Source organism: Calypte anna, chromosome 8 (genome assembly GCF_003957555.1).
Source record: "Calypte anna isolate BGI_N300 chromosome 8, bCalAnn1_v1.p, whole genome shotgun sequence".
Classification (NCBI taxonomy): Eukaryota; Metazoa; Chordata; class Aves; order Apodiformes; family Trochilidae; genus Calypte; species Calypte anna.
Window position 1 is genome coordinate 1673413 of NC_044254.1, and position 23937 is coordinate 1697349.

The following is a 23937-nucleotide window of genomic DNA, read 5'->3' on the forward strand; positions in this document are numbered from 1 at the left end:
TTGCACTCCTCAAAAGTCCCAAACTAAAAAAACCCCAAACCCTCTTAACAAAATTCTGGTAATCCTTATAAAATGTGCTTGTGTGGTGCTTCTCATCCCATCCAAAGCTCTCTGCTTGTGTCTTGAATATTGTGGAGTGCTTACAGTTTAATTGACTCTACATGCATCCAGATCTCAGTGTCAGAGATGTGAATCTAAGTTAGGCATTTGGACCCTGCTAAAACAGAAATACTACCAGCAATAACATTTGGCTTCTGCTTTGTTTCACATAATCTCCTTGTTGGGTTGGTGGGGTTTTTTTGTTTGTATGTTTGTTTGTGGGGTTTTTTTCTGGGGGGGGGTTTGGTTTTTTTTTTTTCATATTTTCTTTCAGATTCCTTAATTTTGGAGGGCTGAGAAATATTTTGGTTTTCAGGTTGGGGTAAATCCCAATGTTGTCTTTGGCCTGAAGGTTTCCAGGTAGCCAAAGAGCAACATGTTTTTCAGTGGAAAATTGAGCTATTTGAAGGTATTTGAATTATCTGCCATTTTATTTATGTACTTCCCACCTGTTGAAAACTCTTTGTGGTGCTCTTTTAGCTTTCATTCATAATTCAAGCCTCTCTTTTGAAATTTGGCATTTGGCATACTCTGAGGAATTGAAAGACTGTTGCTCTGACTAGAAAAAACAATTGTGGGCATTTAAAAAAAAAAAGAAAACAAAACCAAACATTCTTGATGATGCTCTTCCCTTTGCTTTGAAGATTCACCAGGCATTTAATTCTGTAAAGTCAATATTTTGGAAGTCTCAGTTAAGTTTGCAAATCCTGTACAGTCAATTCCAGGGCTGTTAGTGTTCTGTTCAGCCAGAGAAGGGCTGATAAAAAGTTTCCATGTCCCTAAAATGGGATTATATCTCTTCATGACTACAATTTATTGTCTTTACTGCACCATTAGCTCCCCTTTAAAAAAGAAAACAACCTGAGCATCTCCTGCAGTTGTAACAGAATCATAACACAGGGACTGAAACCAATGTTTGAGTTGATCAGAGATAAGTTATAATGCAGAAAGAAAATACTTAATTTCTTGCAAAGGGATAACCATCAGAGTCTGTCAGCTGCAAATCAAGTTATTCAGAAAGCCAGCTGGAAAAATCCATGGAGAAATCAGCTCCAATGGCAGGAGGAACCCCAAAAGGAGGCTGTAGCCCTGTGTGAGCTCTGTGGAATGGCTGCCCTAAAAAAAGAACATTTCTCTCAGGGCTTCTCTCTGCCTGGTGTTGTCTCTGCTTGGGATGGACTTGTGAGTATTCTTCTGGAGATCTGATTTTTATTTTTCCTTTTATTGTTCTGTAGCTGTGTGGCTTTTCACTTAACTGATAATACAGAAAAGAAAAACTTTGTGGCCAGTCTGTCATAATCTGAGACCTTGCTTATACCTTTTGTGGTTTGGAAAGAAAATCCTTTAGGAAGAGGAACTGGTGGAAATCATGCCTGGTTTATTCACCTAATTGCAGCTGCACTCCAAGCTCCCACAGAATTTCTTTTTACACAGAGGTTACAATTATCTTTATTACCTCTCATCAGTTCAGTATTTTCAAATAATTAATGATGTTGTCTGCTAAAGGCCAAAAAAGTACTGGGAGATTCTTTTTACATAGGGTATGTGGATATAATTAAAGAAAAACATGCTCTAGAGCCACAAAGTCAGAAATGAGGCCTGACTTGATGGAATTGGAAGGGAACATCAGACAGAGCTGTTAAAGGAATGCCCAGTTTAGAGTCTTCTGTGCAGAATCAGGTATTTTACCCCATGCTTCACTCCTTGTGTTCATGAAGGTATCAGTGATTCAGTCTTTTATTGTAGCTCTCTTACTATCAATTTTCTTCTCTTATTGTACACCTGAAGGTGCTCACCTGGCTGGGTCTGTCAAAACCAAAACATGTCTTGCTCTTTGGTGAGATTAATTTTAACTCCTTTTTATAAGTAAATCATAATTATGCATTTATTTAGCTTGTTTGGCCTCTCTTCTCCAAGCTAATTTGTGATTTCATTTGCAGTGATAGTGATATAATTGATTTGAGTTCAGATAAAGTGAGGAGTGATGCCAAATGGTGGCTATCCCAGTTTTTATCCAGGGGCATCCCCAGGAAGCCCTCTAACATCTGTATATCCCCACATTTATCACTTCTACCTGTACAGATAAACTTGGAAGCATGAACTCTTCCTATCCAGGTTTTTCCCTCTTCCTAGAAAGAGAATTTGAGTTATTTCCCAGCAAAATGTGAGTTGATAAGTTATTTATACATCTAAATGTTTTAGGAGTGCTTGTAAACATGCTTAGAAAATTCTTCCAAGAGTTTTACCAGATCCCAAGAGGAGGGAACTAAAGTTGTTCAGTGTGTCTAATGAGAGTCAATGTTATGGAATTAGCCTCATCCTGTGGAGAGGCTCCAGGTTTTTATTTCTGTCAGCCTTGGGATATGTCTGGGAAGGCTGGAAAAGTGGAGCCTCTGTCAGGACATAGTGATAACCCCAATTTACCTGCAGTGCTGGGTCTGTCTGGTGGAAACCAGTGTTCTGCTGAGGGATAGATCCTTCAGAACTCTCTCCCAGCATCTTCCCAATGTCAAAGGGAAAGTTTAGGAATTCCTACAAATGCTGGATAGCAGGGAAAGCAACTGGAAGGGGATGCTGTACAGATTCCCTAAGGATTAAAGGAGTTAAACTGAGTGTCAGTACCTGAAAGTTGAGGCTGTGTGTGACTGCTGAAGATGGGGCAGAGGTCCCTGTCTGAGTTGGGAGGGGGTTTCTCCATCACCTCTCAAAGTAGAATGAATGAGATGTGGTAACACAGGACCCTTCAGTGCTATTTTGATGGCTGTTTTTCAAAGCAGAGCCACTCAGTGCTTTTAGCTGCCTAGGAAATCTGTTTTGGGGGGGTTGTAGAGTAGAAGGATCAGATCTGTATTAATCCAGTGCCAGCTCCTGAGCCAGCAACTGCATTGCACACTTTTTTCTGATAGCTGAGTGGCATGGAACCACCTGATGCTCTCACGGTGCAAGTCCAGGTTTCAAAGCCTTTACAGACATGTTCTGGAAGTTTGTAAGACTTCTGGTTTTCTTTCAAGTTGTGTTGGGTAAGATTTGTGCCATCTTCTGCAGCCCAGATCTCAGCTTTATTAAAACAGCACCACGTTTCCCAGTAGCTTCCAAGGGAAAATGGGCTTATTTTATTCTATTTTCTATATATTTTTCTAAGGGTGCTGTTAAAATGCTATTTATTGTCAGTTGCCCTCCAACCCCTGCCCCCTTCACTTCTTTCTGAATTGTTGCCTTGGAGCTCAGAGAACACAGTTCATTGTTAGGAAGAAAGAGAATAATTCAGACAACTTGATTAATCAGTTTGCAGCTTGTTTTAATTGTTACACTGCCTCTATTGTGTGGAAAATATGACTTTTATAAGCATGATAGTGCAGCCATGAGCTGAAGAGGTTTTGTTAATGTTCCATCCCTAAAACCAGAGGCTTTCAGGAATTGATCCTGTACTTTTAGATGTTCCTGTAATGTCAGCTGCACTGCTCTTGGACAAAAAGCTCCGTGAAAGGAATATTGTTTGCAAAGTTAAGAGCTCAAAAGCTGGGAAGTACTGGATTTATGGTTGGTTGTGCAGATGGAATTCTCCACTCGTGTGCTTTCTGCAGACTGAAGGAGGCAGAAGTCCCAGAGCAGAGCAGTGCACAGCCACATAAGCAGCTATTTGATCACAAGGCAGCTACATATGGAGCAGAATCAAGGTTGCCTTGCCATAAATCTGACATTTCCTGACTCTCAGGTACTTGATGCTGAAAGCATTTCATTTGAGTTACAACATTTGTTGGGTTTAAGTCCTCCTTCCTAGCCTGAAAAAGGAAATGGCTTAAAATGCTTTCTGCAATGTTAAGGTTGGATGCAACCCCAAGGATGGAAGTTGAGAGTGAGGGGCTGAGCCTTGCAGGGAGTGGAAGTCTCAAGTAAACACAACACAAGCTACTTCAGATTGGAGCAGCTCTGCTTTACCCCAGGTATTAATTAACCTGGGGTAAATTAATACAACCACTGGAACCACCCTGCTGCCTTTTGGTCCTTCCATGCTCAGCATTCCAGAAATCACTGCCAGAGGAGTTGTAGGGGATTAGCAGTGGTGGCTGGCAGGATGAGAAAAGTCTCTGTGCAGTGGTGATTAATTGCTAGATTCAGGTATTGTGGGCATGAGGAATGCCCAACTCAATCTGTTTTCCTTTTGGGTGAAGAAAAAGTGTGCAGAATTTCCTGACCCTGGGGGGAAAAAACCCAATCTTCTAGCTTGAGGAGATGGTTTTTGGTTGGGTTTTTTTTCCTCCCTTCTGTGTATTATCAAGAGCCTACTACAGACTCCACAGATCTGAGAGATCTTCAAAGATAAATCCACAGATGGCTTAGCAATGGGAAATGTGAGAGAGTTAAAGTATTTTAGATTACAATCAGCCACTAAATTGAAATGGTGTGCTGAGCTTGCCTGGGTTACAGTGCAGCAAGAGTTCTGGAGAAGAGGAGGTGGCTGGGAGAAGGCTGCACTTCTGTAAATAGCCTATCAAACCTGAGGGATAAATGCTCAAAAATATAACAACCATGTTGCCCAAAACAACCTAAAGCTGTCCAGCTATTCCTGCCAGCACCTAAATATTTCTGGTCAAGCTTTGCCAGAGTTCAGCTCCTTTGTCCCCTCTCTTGACAGCTCCATCCAAGGTAATATCACCTGTGCCACTGGAATGCAGGAGGGATTTGTGCATCCAGCACTGAATTTGGGTCAGGAAGCTTGCACTGAAGGCAGGAGATTCTTGCTTGGCCTTCAAGCTTTTGCTTTTTTCATACCTCACCTCAGCTCTGCAATGTCCTGTGGAACTGCACTGCTCAGGAGTGTAATGTGAAACTGATTTTGCACAACAATAAATTGCAGCGAGCTTGAGGAACAGGTGGTTTTGGTTAGTAAATTGCACATAAAATACAAAACATCAGTAAATGGAAGTCCTGGCCCCAGGAGAGGAGAAACTCTGCTTTTAGCCCCCTTGCTTGCCCTGTTCTGGTGACTGGTTTCAGCTCCCTTGCCTTTACCCCAAAGGGGCTGTTCCAGCAGCCTGGAATAGCCAGAGCACAACAAGCCCAGGCACAACCTTCCTGTCCCCAGTTGCTGAGGATTGTAAAGACCAAGTTAGAGCAGCAAGGAATCTGAGCTTCACAGGGGAATACCTCCCATCTGGGGGTTTCCCAGATTACCCAGCTCGGTTGGGACTCTGTTAGTGGCCAAATCTGGTGGATTATTTGGACCCCTTTGAGGTTTTACAATGCTTCTGTTGTTTGTGATGAATATCATTTGCATAGAGAAATGAAATCATCCTAAAACCTAAAATCAGAACAACCCAAATCCCTTAGAAATAAAAATAAAAAAAAATATAATCTTTCCTTTGCAATTTGCACTGAATAACTTTCCATGAGGCTCACCCTAAGTGCAGGAATATGTAAATGTAGTTGATACTGAAATAATCTTATCCAATTTGGTGCATGTGGTGAGGAGGATTGGGTCAGTCCTTACTGTACCAAAGATGTAGAAATGTAAATTGTGTTTTCTGAACTGGAACTCTTTTAATGTTGGCTTCTAGCTGTGTTTCAGTTCAACTCATGCCCAGATCCAAGGCTGCAGACGCTCACACACAATTAATCTCCCAAATTTATGAATGCCAGAGCATGGAGCAAAATGAAAACAACTGGAGGAATGTATAAGGGGAATAATTGGACTGTATCCAGATGTGCATGTGTAAAACATCACCCACTGACTCCTCCCCCATATCCTGTCTGAAGAAAGGAATTTTATTTTTTTTTTTTCAAATACAAACTGGGGTTATTTGAAAGAAGTTGTGGTGTCTGAATGAAATCTAATAGGCAGGATTAGTGGTAATTAGGTACGTTCTTTGCTGCCTGTTTGCTGTTGTTTGGTTTGGTTTTTTCAGTGCCTTTAATATCCCTGAATTTCAGTGCCAGGTTCAGTGGTGGAGCTGGAGCTTTTGCTCCACGGATTTGAGCTGCAGGACAGAAGAGGAGAATCTCAAGCACTGCATGAGTTGTGTTGGGCTCTGAAAATCTGAGGAGTAGCAGTGGGTGCTTGCAAGTTGTAGCAGCAGATTTCTGTAGGGAAGGCTGGTTAAGAGGCAGAGAAACTGCTGAGAGGTTTTCTAGAGAGAGACTTCACTAAACTGGAGAAGAAAAGAAGAGCAAATCCTCAGGTTGTATTTGGAGATGGGAATAGAAATGGAAGTTACAAATGTGATCTCAGAAACGGTGTGAAACTGCTGCTCACAGCCTGTGCAGTTAGGGCCAGGTCCTTCTCTCAGCCACCACTATATTCAGTTACAACAGGGAGAAAAGGGAAAAGAAGAAAAGGGGAAAGGAAGGAGAAAAGTCTAGACTGGAAAAAAAAAAACCCAATTGACTTTTGCTTCATTGCTTTGTTGACTTATAAAAAAAAAAGAAAAAATAAATCTTCCTCTTTAGTGACTTGCATTACCTACCTTTAGATACTTGTTTGCTTTCTCAACACAACCTTTTCCTAGACATTTTGTAACACTTATTTTTCTCCCCAAATTAAAATAGCAGGAATTTTGGCTGAGTTTCACAAAACACCCTCACAGGCTTGCTTTACTGTCCTAAGTTTACTTTGGTTCTATACCCAAAAAGGTCGAGAAAAAAGAAAGAAAATAGTACTGAATCTTCTTAAAAGCTGCAATTGATACTTACTGTGGGGAAGACTTGTAATGCTCTGATTCTTTTTCTTGTCCTTGCTCACACAGCAGTCTCCCTGAAGCCAAGGACATGAAAATTAAAATAAAATGCTTTGGGGTTTGGCACACGAGCCTCTGGCCACCTCCCTCCACAAAAGCCTCTATCACAGAAGCACTCTGGGCTGATTTCACAACATCTGGTGCTGGATTTCAACCTTTATTTTAGCTCAAAATGGAGTTGAAGCAACATTACAGCTTGGCTTCAGCTGAGGGATGGGTTGGAGCTCAGGGGTTGTGTTCTTCTAGGAGGTAGATTCCCCATCACTGGAAATGGAGATGCTGAGCTGTGTTGTTTCCAGAGATCTAAGATTCTTGCACTTCAAGTGAATAAACAGAGGCTTGATACTGGTTTTACACTGGGTATGAAAATGCCAGACCCAAATCTGATTTAAGAGAATATCTTTTTGAGCTTTATGTCACTGTGTTCCCACTAGAGAAATGTTGTTTTGAGAACCAGTGCTAGTCCTTGGATAAAGAACCCCAGAGCTTCATCTTTAAATGCTTTATGGTTGGAAAGACCCTTAAAAAAATAGAGATATAAAAAATACAGAATTGCCCCAGCTCATCCTGGTGATTTGCTGAAGTTGCAGCAGCTGTTGAGGTGAGATCCAGTTGCCTTGGCAACTGCACAGCTTGTGTAACAGGACTAAAGCTCCATCAAACCACTGAGGTGAGAAGTAGTTTAAAAGCATTACTAAATTTTTATGATACCTCTGCTGCATTTTCAGCCTTGTGGTTGGCTGACTTGACCCAACTTGGCTTTCTTGGAGCCCAGAAGGCTCAGCTGCTGAAGACCATTTGGTGAAGAAAGGGGGAGGGGAAAAAAATCCCCTAATTTGTGGGGTTTTTTAATTAAAATGGTGAAGTTGAACTGGCTCTGTATAGGTGTTCTTATTAATTGTGCTCACACAATGCAGTTGCTGCTGTATATTAAATATGTTCTTATTCTTTTTATACCTTCTATTACAAGCAAGAGTGGGTTTTTTTCACCATTTTGGGTAATGAAAGCAGGAGATATTTAGCAAAATCTAATACCAGTTGCCAGAGGAAGCCCCAAGACATGGAATTGGCCTCTTTTGATGCCATTGTGGCCATCACAAATTTAGGGAAAATCCCTCGAGTGTTCTAATGGTCATGTTTGTGTCTCTTGTGACAACACTTGGGTCACAGAATCACAGAAAGGTGACTGTGCTGAGCTTTCTTTCCAACTGACTTGCTTTCCAAGCCTTTGTGCTTCCCACAGCTGTTTAATGGAATATAAAATCACTTCCAACTGCATTATTCACAAGAGATATCTCTTTGCATGCCTTGCCCTGTATATCATACATTCAACTAGAGAACTTCTAATCTATTCTTTTCCAGTCCAGTGGCCTCCAAAAGATCCAGAAGACTTTTTTTTCCCCCAACATTTCTACTAACAGGTGTGTGTCTTGGTGAAGTGTAAGTTTTTCACTTACCATCACCATTATTTCTCTTTTTTTCAGTTAACTTGACAACGATTCACATCATCTTGAGTCTTCTTTTGTGCTGTAAGATTTACAGCTTTAATTAGAAACCAAGCAAAAAAAACCCAAACCAAACAGTAGCTGGGTTGTTTCAGACTTTTAAACTGGAATTTGTAAAAATCAAGAAACTCCCTGTGAACAAAACCATTCTAGCAACCTGAAGCTGGGTGGAAAAGAGGGAAAAAAAGAAGCAAATGTTGTGAAAAGGCTGCAGAAATCACAGCCACCTGGTAGAGAGTCCCATGAAACTCCAAGCACTGAATTCAGTGGCATTGGCCAAAACCCAAACTTGTGAGATGCTGCCCAAAGCATCTCCCAGCTCCAAGTTAACAATTACCCCATCCAGTTTGGAGGCTGCAGTGCTGCCGGACCCTCTGATGGGTTCATGGATTCCCCAGGGATGACTGACTGGTTTTTTGAGGTCCATTGTTATTTTCCTCCTTGTGGGATCTGGTGCCTCCAGTGCTGAGCTCTGGAACTCCTTATGGTGGCATTTCTGCTCTGGTCTAGGTAAGTCCAGTTGGTTTTAAGTGTGTTATACAGGTCTGGATGAAGTGATTCCTTGTGCCTTGCTATCTAGCAATAGAATATTTTATAAAGGTAATATGGAGCATTCCTAGGAGGTGGTGGATCACTCCTTGCTGTGTTTTAGCATCTTTCCTTCTCAGCTGTGTTGTGCTGTCTCATGTCATCTGCTCACTGAGCAACTTTCCAGCTCTTCTGGAAATAAAAGCCTGCACAGGAACCTCTGCTGATAACCCCATGGAAAGTCAGGGGTCAATAACCTGGGTTAGAAACTCATCTCTGCTCCTTCCAGATCAGTGTTTGATATCTTATTAGATATTTAACATTGCCCTGTGCAGAATGGTCCCATGCTGTCAGCAAATGCTTTGGGATGGCTTCCTGCAGTTGCTTCCCTTGTGTCCTTAACACAAGTGATGCTCTATTCACTTTTTCCAGTGTTGCTCAGCCTAGCAAAGGGCATTTGATATTTGTGGATTTTTTTTTTTGAGGTTGGGAAGATGCTGAAGGTTGTAGTGATGAGGGAGGAATCTTTCCTTATCACAGACACTAAAGCCTATGAACCTATCCAGTCCAAGCACTGCTTTGTCACTACTAGATGCAGTTTTGGTGCCCAATGTGCCAGGTTGGACTCTGAGTAACTAAAGTGAGGCTGCAGGAAGGCAAATGTAGAAAACAAAAATGTCAGGAAGGGATTCTGCCCCTGTGCTCAGCTCTGGGGAGGCCACAGCTTGAGTCCTGTGTCCAGTTCTGGGCCCCTCAGCTCAGGAAGGAGATTGAGGTGCTGGAGCAGGTCCAGAGAAGAGCAAGGAGGCTGTGAAGGGATCCAGCAGAATTGCTGTGAGGAAGGGCTGAGGGAGCTGGGGGTGTTGAGGCTGGAGAAGAGGAGGCTCAGGGGAGACCTCATCACTCTCTGCAACTCCCTGAAAGGAGGTTGGAGCCAGGGGGGGGGTTGGGCTCTTTTCCCAGGCAACTCTCAGCAAGACAAGAGGGCAGGGTCTCAAGTTGTGCCAGGGGAGGTTTAGGTTGGAGATGAGAAAGAATTTCTTTCTGGAGAGGATGATCAGGCATTGGAATGGGCTGCCCAGGGAAGTAGTGGATTCTCCGTGTCTGGAGATCTTTCCAAAGAGCCTGGATGTGGCACTGAGTGCCATGGGCTGGGAACTGCAGCGGGAGTGGATCAAGGGTTGGACTTGATGATCTCTGAGGTCCCTTCCAACCCAGCCAGTTCTAGGATTCTGTGTTTCTGTGTTTGTTTTCATGGTGGACAGATTCGTAGGTGCAGGATGCCACCAAAGGCAATGTCATCAAACACCAGAGCACAGGTTTCTCTTCACTTCCTGTGAAAACTACCACTTGAGCATTTTTTTCCATTGATGTAAGTTTAAATACTTAAAAGAGATAACATTCATTTTTTTATTAGAGCTGTTCTGGTTAAATCAACATTGTGCTGTTGCTAAAAAACAACCTGATGGGCTGGTTTTAAATTCAGATTTAAAGAGCAAAAATATCCTGACCAAACAATTCAGTATTCTGGGAGCTGCAGCATCACATTGGAGATTTTTCTTCAATGGGTTTTCTCCTTAAGATTTTTAGTAAGAATTTAACGATTAAATGATAATAGGGAAACAAACCAAAACAAAAACCTCACAACATATCTAAGTTTGCAAAACCAGTGAGCCATTTGTAGAGAAACCTCCTTTTCCTGCCATGGGATAGTTTTGAAGCCTTTGAAACAGGCTCTAGCTGCAACAGCAGAGGAAAAAGCAGATTACTGGAAGGCTGCCAGATGAGCTCCAGGCTTTTAGGCAAGGTGCTAAGGATTGTTAGCCCTTAGGACAAGAAATGTCCTGGTTTTACTGGGCCAGTTTGGAGTATTCTTAATGCTCCCACAATGATGGGGTAATGGTGATGATGGATACTGGATAATGATAAAAGTGATGATAATGGTTCTCTTACTGGCCTGGAGTTTAGCAGGAGGGTGACAGTATCTGCATGTCACAGACGTGCCTGCCTTCTTCTGTTCCCATTCCATCATATACATTTTAATGTATATTTTTAGCAGTAATCAGAATATTACTGAGTTCTCTCTAACCACAAGTAACCAACCTAATAACTACAGTGTTGGGGGGGTTTTGTGGCTGAAACATTTTGTTATTTGCTTATTTTAGTTGTTTTGCTGAGATTAGATATTCAGGTAGTTTCTTCCAGTAGTTTTAAATAATAACATGATTTTGGGGAGCCATTTTCTATTAATTGAGGCAACCAAATTATAGCCTGGCATTCCAAGCACAAGATCTGTCAAAACCAGATTTCAGTCTGTGATTTTGTTGCCTGCTGGATGTGAACAAAACTTTAATGCAAGAGCTAAGGGGGAAAAAAATAATCTCTGCTTTTAACATTTTGTATTTGACAGCATTTTGAACATTCCTGTCCTGCATCAGGTCAGTGTTTGTGGGAGCAGAAGTGCCAGATGCTAAAGAGGGTCTAAATCTACTGGAATACTGCAGTCCCTCCAGCAGATGGTTGGGCAGCATTTGGCTTTATGAAGCTTTATTTTCCTTGCATGGAGTCATTCTGTCTTTTCTAGTGCAGCTGGGGGCATCCATAGGAAAGGATTCCTGGAATCACACTGAATTCCTGCTCTGGAAGGAAGTGTGTCTAAAGCAGCTCCTGTTCATCAGCTTCCACAGAGGAAATGCAGAAGTCAGTTGTTAGATTTCATCTTCTGTTTATGTTGGAGAAAACAATGTTCACAAACCTACAAAATGAATTTTAAAGCTACAAAATGGTAGCTGGGTGCTGAGAGGAACAGGTAGAACCTTCTCCCACTGCATGCATCATTAGTTTTGGTTGTTTTAAATGAAAATATTGAATTAATGTGTCTGTGACTTCAAGCTCTCATTAACACATTGTGCATCTTCACTTAAGGCTTTCCGTTTATTAATTCATATTTATTGAGAGTGCTTATGAAATGCATAAAGCAAAACAAAAGTTGCTTGAGGATTTAAATGCCAGCACTCAGCAATGGGTTAAAAGTTCTGCAGAGATTTGGTAACCTTAGAAGGCCTGGTGGGTGGAGTAGAGGGATGGGAATTTCAGTGTAGAAGGTTTACTAAGCCTTTAGTTAATTTATTTACTAAGCTTTTGCTCTACAGCTGAAAAATAAAAAAACTGCAATAACGGCCAGCGAGAAAGTGGATTCCTGGGAAGCTTTAGAAACCTTTTTCTGCACCAAAGAGATGAAGTTGGTGTTTTCTGCTGCAGGAAGGGCAATGATTTTCACTGTTTTTAAATCGCTGGTTTTTTGTCTTGTAAATACTGTAAGGAAAAGCATTGCAGGAACAGCTTTAAACAGTTAGGAAAGCTCATTAGCAACCAGTTGCCAAAATATCTGTTTCTACATATTCTACCCAAGTCAGAATAATCAAATTAACTGAGAGATGGTTTTTACATCTGGTTTGGAATCTGGAAATAAGTTGATACAGAGATCCACTGGGCAGTTTAATTGCTGTAATAAATTTGCAGTAAACCTCGTGGAAATAGTATTTTTTTTTTCCTTTTTTCTGCTGTGAAGATGACTGCATCCTTACATAAAGAGAAGCCTGCTTGCTCCTTTGCCTTCTTGTTGAAAATGATCAATTTCCAGTTAGATTTTTGCACTGGGTAACTACATACAAGAAATCCCATCTGGATGAAAAACTATGGAAACTTTAGGCATCCACAGAGGTGGTCAGGGAGCTGTGCTGCTAACAACAGCAAACCCCAGGAAGAAATGCCTTTTTATTCTGCTTTTCCAAAATAGCCTCTGAAGATTCCACACGGGGGCTTGGTGGGAGGGCATTCCACACTGGGGGAGCAGAACAAGTGCCTTTAGGCAGCTGAGGTCAAAATGTGAACAATGACTTCAAACATTCAGAGCTGTGTTTCTCTCTGCTTCTGAAAAAAATTATCTCAACAATTTAAGGATGGTTTATATAGCAAGTTTTCATTTGGGATTAACACTTTCTTTTCACATATGACATGAAATGTAGAATTCTACCTTCTCCAGTGTTTGGGTGATGATCTGCTTTGCTGTGTACAGAGCATGTGTTCCTCTGCCTTCATGCAAGACACATGAAATGAGGCTTTTTTTGCAGATTAGTTGCCACTGAGATGGTGGCCCAACACCCAACCCTACCAAAGGCAAAGCTGAGTAACCAGCCCAGGGCTAAGCTCCAGATTTAGGGGATGAAGGAAGGTGTGGGGATTGCCCTGTGACCCCTTTTATTTGAAGCAGAGCACTATGCAGACCTTAGACCTTTCCTCTGGAAAATTAAGGGCTTCTAGAGATTGCATCTCCTGCTCAGTGGCTTTGTCATTGCCTGCTGGACAATTCTCTGGCTTTGGTTTGAAAACTCAGTTTATTCTGTAGTCTGGCTGCTCTTGTGCTGCCCACACATGGGGTGCTGTTGCCTTTCAGCCCATTTTATTTAATTTTTTAGTTCTTTCACCAGACCCCCTGTCTCGTGCCTCTGTTGCAGGCACCTCTGCCAAGCTCCATCTAACCCAGCCCTCTGAGCACCTTCCTAAGGAGCAGGGCATGAGAGCTGGGGCTTCCAAAAAGCAGTTCTGGAGAGAAGGAGCTTGTGGCTGCAGGCCTAGAAGATGCTAAAGTAGAGAAATATATGAGAATCTGTGTGTTTGATAGAGATTGCATGTTGGAAAGGTGCTTGCTGCAGTCTCAAGAGCAAAGAGCAGGGCTCAGTTCAAGCACTTTTCTGTTCATTCTGTGTAATGTAAATATAGGAGGTTTGCACACATTAGTTGCAGAGTTTTATTCTTTTTATTTTAAGCCAGAGGACCTTGAGAGAACTGAAAGAAGGGGCAGGGGGTTATTGAATTAGCACTTTGCACCAGTGCTTCATTTCCTTGGACTTCATTTTCCCCTCCTCACATCTAATGGGAAAAATCTTTACTGCTTCTTGGGCTTCTTAGTGAAGAGCTCTGGGAAAGAAGGATTCAATACTGGAGGCTAAGAGTAGGATCCCCAAGTAGTGGGTCTTCTTTTTCAATGGTATCTCTCTTTGGGTTAAAATACCTCATTTTCATCAAGTCCTGTACCGTGAATCAGTACAGAGATCCCTGAAGATCCCAGTGATGGGGATGCACACGTTCTTTGTTCCTGAGTTTCCTCCAGGAACTTCCAGAACATCTCTCTCCCTGTGTCAACCCCAAAAATACTTGTGCTTTTGGAAAGTTGACCTTTTCCCAGTTACTTTCTCTCTTGACTTTCTGAACAAGAACATAAAGTCAGTTTTCCTGATTACGTGAATTATTCAGCTAGGTTTCTGTTAGATCTGCTAAAGCAATAATTGTGATGCTGTATGGAAAACTTGTAGCTTCCCCTGTTTAGTTTATATACCATTAGTAAAGCAGTCCATGGATATTTTTGAAACTTGTGCAACAGGTTTTTCCATAACCCTTTTCTAACCTTATTCCCACCTCTGCAGCCTCTTTCCCAGGTCACCAGGTCTCACAGTTTGCAGCACCTCTTTCTATATCCTCATTTCATCTCTATATTCTCATTTTCATTCTTTATATTCTCATTCTCATCTTTGGGGTACCCTGAAGTGCTTTCAAGTCCTTCTCTCTGGATTCTTCCCCCCCAGGGCCCTGTTAGGCTGTGGATAAATAGGGAACAAGTGTAGTGATTCTGTAATTAACAGCTTTTTTTCTTTTTAAGCAGTGCTGTTTGTGTGTGAGGGCAGTGAGGATTTACAGCCTCCTTCCAATTCATGGGAAATTTGTTCTTCTGAAACTCAGCACCTGGCATCAGTCAATTTCTGTGCTACATGATCCTAATACTGAAATAATGAAGATCCTTTTGGCTGTGTTAAGCTCAGAGAATTTAAATTCCAATGTTCATTTGCATATCATTACTGTAGATGAAGGGGAATACTCCCACTGTTGTAATATTTAATTTTTCCTTCTTTCCAATGAGCATAAGAGAAGTTCCCTGATGTGCTTCTCTTCAAGATAATCTGGTGTCCCAGTGTTCTGCAAGGATCTGGGGTTTTGCTTCTGCTTGCTGAAAATATCAGAGGCCACTGAGTTCCCACCTTCACCTTGAAGCAGGAGGTAGCAACTGGTTGGTAAGACTGAAACCACATCTTGCAGTTGCTTTTTTCCCAAATCATGGCCTTCCCTGCAGACTCTCCCCATGCTCTGAGTCCATGGCTGAAGTGATTCTTCCATTTCTGTAGTTCCTAGCTTTAAAATCACTTTTCAAGCCAGATGCCTTCAGCAGGAGACACAAGAGGTGAGAAGGGAACTGGAAGGGACTGGGGGGGAAGGAAGGGGAGTTGGAGTTTACCTGGCAAGGCTCCCAAAAATCAATGTGATTTTTAAAACCTTACTTTTGTGTTCTTAGACACAAGTGGGGTTTTTTTCCCCCTGCCTGAATTAGGTTCTTCCCTTCCCCATTTCTGAAGTGCAGTTTCAGGGCAGGTTGCAATAGATTTGAGCTATTCTGTTCCCAGTAGGGACTGTGAATTTCTTTTAACTGTAAATTGTCCAGGTTTACAGCACATGGTTTTGGTAGGATTTTTTATTTTGTGTTTTTAGCAATAATTCTTAGCCTTGTCTATTGCCATATTCTTTTTTATTTTCCCTGTGAATTACCAATCATTATCTAGGTTGGTAATACATTAGTATCACCCCCACATAATTTCAAACTATTTCAATGTAACCCAGTGTTAGACATTGAAAATAAATTTCAGTTGCCAGACAATCTTGGGAATATTCTCAAAGGGGAATAAAATGTTATTTTAGCAAAATGAATGGATTGAGAAAAATAATTAAAATATACATTCAGTTTGGGCAATGTAAATGTAAAAAAGGGGTTACAGAAAATCAAGTTGCTTAATATGATATTTAAATATGAGGCAGACTTGGAATATTTTAATGAATACTTTATTTCAGTATTTCTGAGGCTTTTGAGGGGCAGAGGGAGGACTTACTGAAATATTTTCTTTGTTTTCTGTTGTATTTGAAAGGTTTTGTTGCACAGACAGCTTTGCATTACGGTGTGCTCCCTGCTTTGTCTTTGAGTGCCTTGAAAACGAGGGGGGAAAAATGTTTGTCTGAAGTGTTTTTCATTACTTTAGAACAGATTAAAAATTCTCTCTGATGTTAGGAAGCACTGTGTATGAAATGAGGACTCCTAATGAGATGCTTTACAGCACTAATGCTCAGCTGTACAAATTCAGTTTCCATCATCAGTTGTAGAATGAATTTCTCTGTGGAAAATGAGGACAAGACAGTTTGTTTCAGTATTAGAGATTCCTTACTAAACACAAGTTTATGCCTGTATTTACAGATTATTTATCTCCTTTTTGCTTGAGTTTTTGTTGTTACTTTTACCTTGAAGGAAACCTCAGTGTCAGGACCAGTTGGGATACACTTCATCCCAGCAGCAGTTCCCTGTTGGTTGCAGTATCTCCAAAAGCTAATGAGATGAAGGAGTAATGGAGTAAATCCTTCAGAGCACAAGTAAGGAGCATTAGGAGTGTTTTGACATAATGTTTAAAAAAAAAAATCATGGAATTTGGTTTCCTGCCCAGAACCTGGACTGACTGTCTGGGAATTCAGTGCCGTGTGTCCGTGTTACGTAGAACTGGTGGAAGTATTGGGAGTGATTCTTTACAAATCCACTCTCCTGCAAGGTGAAGCCCAGTGTATTAATAACCTACAATATTTTGAGTCAGAATTGATGAGCACCATTTGAAGAAGTGCTTTGTTGCCTAATAAATATTCCCCTTTCTTCCAGAGGAGCAGAGGTGTTACCTTTGTTATCTGTAATACAACTCTAGAGTATAAAAATGTATTGGGTTTTTTTTTTCATGTTCCAACTTTCAGATTTCACTAGGCCTTTTTGTTGCCTTTTCTGCCTTTGTGATAATATCATTACCTCTTGCACTGTCACAGTTTGTTACCAGTTCTGAAACTCCTGGAGACTTCCTAAGGTTTTATGGGTCCTTTGGAACAGCTGAGGTTGTCATAAATGGTTCTGATAGGGACAAAAGTGGCACCTTGTTTATTGACTATTCCAAATCTTGTTTGCATAATATCAGTTCATAATATCAGTTCAATAACTATCCAAGCTGCCCAATTAAAATGATCAAGATAATTCTTCCAGGTGTTTTGATCATTGAGCAGAGGTGGGTTTTTTCCTTAGGAAAGAGCTTTCCTTCCCTAACTGTGTTCTCGGGGAGTCCCAGATGACAGCATCTTGAGAGATGATTAAGTGATTGCAGGTGTTTGTCATCTTAACACAACTTGTAGTCTATACAATAGTATATTCCATTTGTGTTTTCTGCCCCTAAGCAAACAGGGTGGAATAAAAGAGAGTGTTAGGTATGAATCAGAATGAAACTTGATTGCAGGAAGCCAGGCAAGGGAGAGCTGGAATTCTTTAGAGATGATGTGATTTTATACAGAGCAGAAATTACATATTTTCAAATGTCAAAGTGAGAACAAACAAAGCTTGGCACTAGTTTGGATTGGAAGAGATACAGTGAAAAGTAGAAAAAGAATTAAGGATATTTTTTAATTTTAAATCAGGATGTTATTTATGATTTAGTTGGACACTAGGAAGAAAATCTTTAATTTGAGGGTGGTGAGACCCTGGCCCAGGTTGCCCAAGGAAGCTGTGGCTGCCAAGCAGTAGAATTTGTCCCTCCATTTCAGTTGTGTTGCTAAGGGATGCTGTAACCTTGATGGACTCTTCCCTTAGGGTGATACTGGAACAAGAGCTCTGTTTCCTGTGAAGTTTTATGTCTGAGGAGCTGAGTGGCACAGTTGGGATTGTCAAGTGTCCTTCAGGGTACTTGTGCAAAAACCACATGCAAAACCAGCTGAGGGTTATCAGGGAGGAGCTGCTGTGAGTGAGCAGCACTTGGCCGGTTGAGAACCTGCATGTTTGCAGCTCCCCTGCACACACACAGCAACCTGGTGGAAGGAGCCAGTAGTAATCTAACTCTATGCCCAGCACCTTGCAGTTGCTTTTTACTAGAGCTTTAAAGAATGCTTTGATGTGGCATCTCTTAGAAGCACAGACTGGTTTGGGTTGGAAGGGACCTTTAAGCTCATCCAGCTCCAACCCCTGCATGGGCAGGGACACCTCCCACAGCCCAGGGTGCTCCAAGCCCCATCCAACCTGGGCTGAGACACTGCCAGGGATGGGGCAGCCACAGCTTCCTTGGGCAACCTGGGACAGGGGCTCACCACCCTCACAGGAAAGAATTTCTTCCTCATGTCCAACCTAAATCTCCCCTTTTCAAGTTTTAATCCATTTCCCCTTGTCCTTTTCCTACCCCCCCATGTCCAAAGCCCTCCCCCAGCTTTCTTGTAGCCCCTTCAGATACTGGAAGGTTGCTCTGAGCTCACTCTTCCTGCTGTTCCTCTGGTTCTTGTTTGTTTCTAAGGTTCAACAGTTTCATGATGTCTTGTGTGTCCTGCCAACCTTTTCCTCCACGTTCCCATGGCTTTTCAGGTTCCTTTTTTGGAGTTCAATTAATAAATTTTGCAATCCCTACTCACATTTGGGTACCTACTGGGGCAGGGGGTGTACACTGAGAAGCAAACTCTGTCATTAGAGGGTTACAGAGGTTGTCCAAGACAAGGTTAGTCTGAGAAACAACCTTGGCTCTGAATTTCAGGAGTTTTTTAGTCCAGGACAGTTTCATGGATTCAGTCTTCCTGATTAATGTTTCTAAGCAGGCTTCAAGCAGAGAGCTACTAATTTCCAAGGGCAGAGGGTTACAGGTTTTCCTGCACACCATTGGAATCATCTTAGGATATCTTTTGTCAAACTCTGAGACACGTTTTTAAATTCATTCCCTTGATGATTTGATGGCCTATGGCACATGGCATCTGAGGGCAGTGTCCTTGATAATAAAGTAGAAATAATGCTTGGTGATTATGGGGTATTCTGGTTTCTTTGCTTATTTAATAGAGGAACAACCACAGGGCTACTTTTTTGTACTTTACAAAACCACAAATGTTGGTAGGATAGAGTAAGCAGGGAGGTTTTTCAGGCTTTTGTAGTAATTCAACTAGTTTTATATTTTTTATTTTGATACAACTGTAGAGCAAGGAAGGAGATACCTTCAGACAGTTGTCCCAGAAGGTAATGGTTTCCATGACCCAAGTAGCTTGGCTTGCTTAAAGAAAAGCAAAGCTGAAATGTACCTCTTTCACAAAAATACTGCTATAAAAGAAAAAAAAAAAAAAGGAGGGGTGTTGGGGCAGAAGACTTGACACCAGGAGCTCTGTCACAGCACAGTTTCTCTCGGATGTCTGGAAAAAGTCTTATACTTCTGGGATGCTTTCCAAGATTTTTTTCAATGACCATTGCCACAGGCGTGAACTCCTTAATGCATTTTGCAGTAATCTCCAGCTCAGTGGAATTGATTGCTGGCTGAAAGCTTTTCATGATAACAAGCAAGTAGAAAATGCCATGAACTGATTTGTGTCTGTGTGCGTTTTGTTGCCTCTTCAGGAGTGTTGCAGAGGCAGATGTCTGCCCTCAGGAAGAGCCAGCTTAACTTTCTTACAGAATTATGTCACTGCATATTGAAAATTTTCATTTTAACAAGGAAGATTATTTATTTTTCTACAGACACACACACAAAGCACTTAGGGATACTGGCTTTCTCCAGATGGGTACCCAAAGAAAAATACCTGGTGGCTTCCTGAGCTTCAGATTTTCTAGGATTCATTTTCTAGAAACTGAAACACCCTCAAAAGTGAGAAATGTTTTAAGAAAAGCTTTCCAGCAGAAACACTTTGCTCTGTAGCAAACTTGCCTTCTTCATACATCTACTGGGGAATTTTGGCAGAGTTATAAACGAGAGGCTCTCTTTTTCTGTGCAATTTAAGGGAGTCCTGGAAGCTAAAAATACAGTTAAGATGAGGGGTTTTTTAACCTTTAACTTAGTATTCCTACTAGAAGAGGTCACTAGAACCTGTCCATTGGTTCCTCAGGTGGGGCTTTCTCTCAGTTACAGTGGAATTGCTGGCTGCTTTCCCAGACCAGATTTCTCAAATTCAAAATGACCTTTCAGGTTCCTAACTATCAGGATTTCATCCTTGTCAGGCCTCCTCTGATGGATTTTTTTCCTGACAGAGCATCCCCACAGCACAGAGCAGGGAAGGAGCATCTTTAGGGAGAGGGTGCTCAGGCATTGGAATGGGCTGCCCAGGGAAGTAGTGGATTCTCCGTGTCTGGAGATCTTTCCAAAGAGCCTGGATGTGGCACTGAGTGCCATGGGCTGGGAACCACGAGGGGAGTGGATCAAGGGTTGGACTTGGTGATCTCTGAGGTCCCTTCCAACCCAGCCAGTTCTAGGATTCTATGGTGTAGGGCATCATGGCTGTGGAGGAATCTAAGGCACTGAGAAACTAATTTTCCATTTTTTCCTAAAGTTTTTGTTTGAAAAACTCTACTTGAGCACGTAGGGAATCATTTGTCTACAGGAGAGTTCCTCTGGTACCCACGTGGTTGGTTTACTGAGGAATTAGAATCTCTGGTGGTTTGAGTCTGATTTCAGTGGTCAGAGAACAGAAACTCTTTGGAAAGCAATTGGCTTCAGTGCTTTATTATTAACAGCACAAGCCATGGAGGAGTTGATGGGAGAAGAATTGCTTAGGTAGAAGAAATATAGTCTTGTCATCTGCAAATGATTAAGTATTCTTTTGGTATACTTTTCATGAAAATGGTAGAATGTTTATGTATGCATTGTTTCTCTGCTAAAGCAGTTCCTTCTTCATTTTATAGACACTTTAGAATTATGTTTTCTACAGCTGTACCCAGGAGCACATTCAGGCCAGAATCCCACATTACTGAGTTGTCTGTAACAAAATAATTGCTCCTGTTTTCCTTCAAAATCCTGCAGGAATGTGAAGGTACCTCGTGGTTGCTTTATCTGTCTTGGTTTAAAATTAAGTGTGGTGAAGCAGGGGAGGTTTCTGTGTGGCTTTCTAAACTGTGAAGGAAAATTAAACTGCAATAAACACAGTAAAATTAGCTTGGGTATATTTAAGTTTGGATTGGTTAACTCTTGGGTATTAATTTGAAGACTATAAAAGTTGATAGGAGGCACATCAAGGGTTTGTATTTTCATCAGTTGCCACAGAGTAGTTCCAAAGAGTGTTTATCAATATGGTGATAGGCACTTTATATATACATCTGTATATTTATATATCTAGATATAGATATAGATACTTCTCTACTGGCAGTGAGAGCAACTCCTAGGTGTAAACCAGCCTGAGCCTTTCCTTTTCAGGAGGAAACAGAGGAAGCAGAGTTTCAGCCCACCAGCAGCATTTCCTTACACCTCCTAGGTTTTTCTTCTTTCTTTAATACAGATCATTGGCTCAGCAGCTTCAGAAGCCACTGCTGCTCCTCTCTGTAAAATGGGGGTGGGAGGGAGTGATCCAGGCATTAAAATGACTGCAGTACAGCATCTTTGGTTTGGTTTTCTTTCTGCCTCTGCTTTGCCAAGGAGGTGGTTGGATTTGGTGTGCCACCTCCCCACTTGAGCCCTCTGCTTGCAGGAAACCTGTCAGTACAGGTGATGCACGGGCTGAAGCCTCTTGGAAAGCAGCTTTTGTTCCTTCCACCTTCTGCAATGTGGCCTGAACTCCCAGCTGGGAGCTTCATTTCTTTGGATTTCTGATGGTTGAATTGCTTTGACATGAATTTTGCTTCTGTTTCTCAGGAGACAAAATGGGGAGTGAGTTTGAGCTGGGTGCTGCTGGTGCTTAGTGACAAAAAAAATAAAAATTAGTCACTTTTGATAACTGGAAAAAGCTGAAGAAATTTAACAGTCTTTCCTTGGAAGCAAAGGAATTCTCTTCCCCTTAGAGCTGATGTGGTGTCCAAGGTTTCTTCTGCTGTTCTGATGGAGACTCCAGAGTTCCAAGAGCAGAGAATGATTTCTGCCTCTATTCATTGGCTTGGAAGTGCTGAGACCTTGCTGGGGGGAAGGGAGCTGCTGCTGTATTTTTTGCATCCCTTGTGCCATTTTGGACTTCAGCAGTGTTTATTTTTAGTACCTTTAAACAGTGCAGAAGGAAGGGGCAGTTGTAATATGGCATATTTACATCATGCTGTCAGGTCCTGGCAGGCTCCTTGCCTGTCAGAGAACAGAACTGTTCCATTAGGGATGGGAGTGCTACCCACCCAGGAGTGCTGAAACATCATCTCCAGGCTGGTCAGGCCTCCCCAGGCTTGCAGGTTGGTTTGTTTTTCCAAGGTGCACTGTTGGAATTTATTTTTTTTTTCATGTCACAGAGACAGGAATGGGCCGTGCTACCTCCCACTTATTTTTCCTTCTTCTCCTCTGCTCTTTAGAGGAAAAAGAGAGGCAAAGTCTCTACGTGAGGTCAGCATGTGCTGGTTTTTCCCCTCATGTCACGCTTAAGTTCTCTGCCCCATTATAAAAATAAAAATCTATAAATAAAAAAGAACAAATGCTGAGGGGGACAAACTGGACCCACAGTTATGTGCATGTCGTCACTTGTAGAAGTGTGCCTATCCCCATTCCTCCCAGGCTTCAGACATTCCCTGCTCCATATGCCTTCAGTCTCTCAGGATGAAAAACGTGGAAACATGCACAAATACTTCTGACTGGAGCATTTTTTTGCCCTGCCATACCATAATACTAATTGAGCTGAGGCTAAAATGGTGTTGGGCTCATCTGCTGTTGAATTTAACTCATGCTCCATTTATATTTTTCCCCTCCTCTTGGCTTGAAAAGAACACTGCAATGGGTTTTGCTGCCACACTTTGGTATTTCAGTAATACCTTTCTGCTGGAACGGAGCAGTATTTAGGGCTCTAGGTGCTATAGGTGACATGCTGCCTTTGTTTGCTTCAACCATAGGCACCCTGTGATTTCCTTTTCTTGCAAACTGCTCTGTCTCAGCATGTGGGTAGGAGGCCATATAAATAAATACCAACCACTTCTTAGCCTGCAGTAGGCATTTCCTTTTTCCTGATGGCTCCAGAAGAAACACTTTCTCACAGTTTGGCATCAAACATTTATAAACCTTTCCTGCTTGTGGAAATCTTGTTTATACAATCAGAATCCTTGGTATAGTTTTGTCACTGGTTTCTAGTTTTACTCAGCTGTGGTTGGTTGGGTTGTCAGTAAATAAGAGTGGCAGAACAAAGCATCTCATCAGATCCTGGTGCCACTGGACTCTCCCTTCAGGGAGAACCCCAAAGGTTCAGAGGGAATCTGTTCCCTGGAGCCAGAATCTAGTGATCAACAGCTACAGACTGGCACAGAGCTCAGAGCTGTCAGGTGAGGGAGTGGTGAATACCCAGTTACATCTTTTGTGGGTAATGATTTCTGAGATGGCCAAACTAGAGGCAGGTTGAAAACCCATCCCAGACTTTTTAGATATTACTCCCCCAGTGGGTTTGATAACTTTTGTATCAGCAGAAGAAGGCAGCAGAAACCATGTTTTTCCAGAAGGGCCTTGGAAATCTGCTTTTCCCACTGCTGGAGCTCTCTAGGAAAGTGAGCCATCGATGGACACCCCAATTTTTATGGTTTCTCTCTTAGGTAGGGGCTCAGCCTGTTCAGTTTTGCAGTCTGCTGAAGCTCAGCCAAGCTGAATTGCATCTGTCCTCCCAGCACACACACTGTGTGCACACCCAGAGCTCTGGGCTGCAGGGTGCAGGTTATTTCTGCAGCTGTCTTCTGGGAAATACATCTTATCATAGAATCCTAGAACTGGCTGGGTTGGAAGGGACCTCAGAGCTCATCAAGTCCAACCCTTGATCCACTCCCGCTGCAGTTCCCAGCCCATGGCACTCAGTGCCACATCCAGGCTCTTTGGAAAGATCTCCAGACACGGAGAATCCACTACTTCCCTGGGCAGCCCATTCCAATGCCTGATCACCCTCTCCAGAAAGAAATTCTTTCTCATCTCCAACCTAAACCTCCCCTGGCACAACTTGAGACCCTGCCCTCTTGTCTTGCTGAGAGTTGCCTGGGAAAAGAGCCCAACCCCCCCCTGGCT

The 23937-nt window shown here is 42.1% G+C and overlaps 1 protein-coding gene across 1 annotated transcript in view; it reads left to right on the forward strand.

Annotated features, from left to right (window-relative positions):
- Positions 1–23937, forward strand: part of DNM3 (dynamin 3) — a 146442-nt gene that overhangs the window by 57657 nt on the left and 64848 nt on the right. The gene's annotated exons all lie outside the window — the stretch shown is intronic.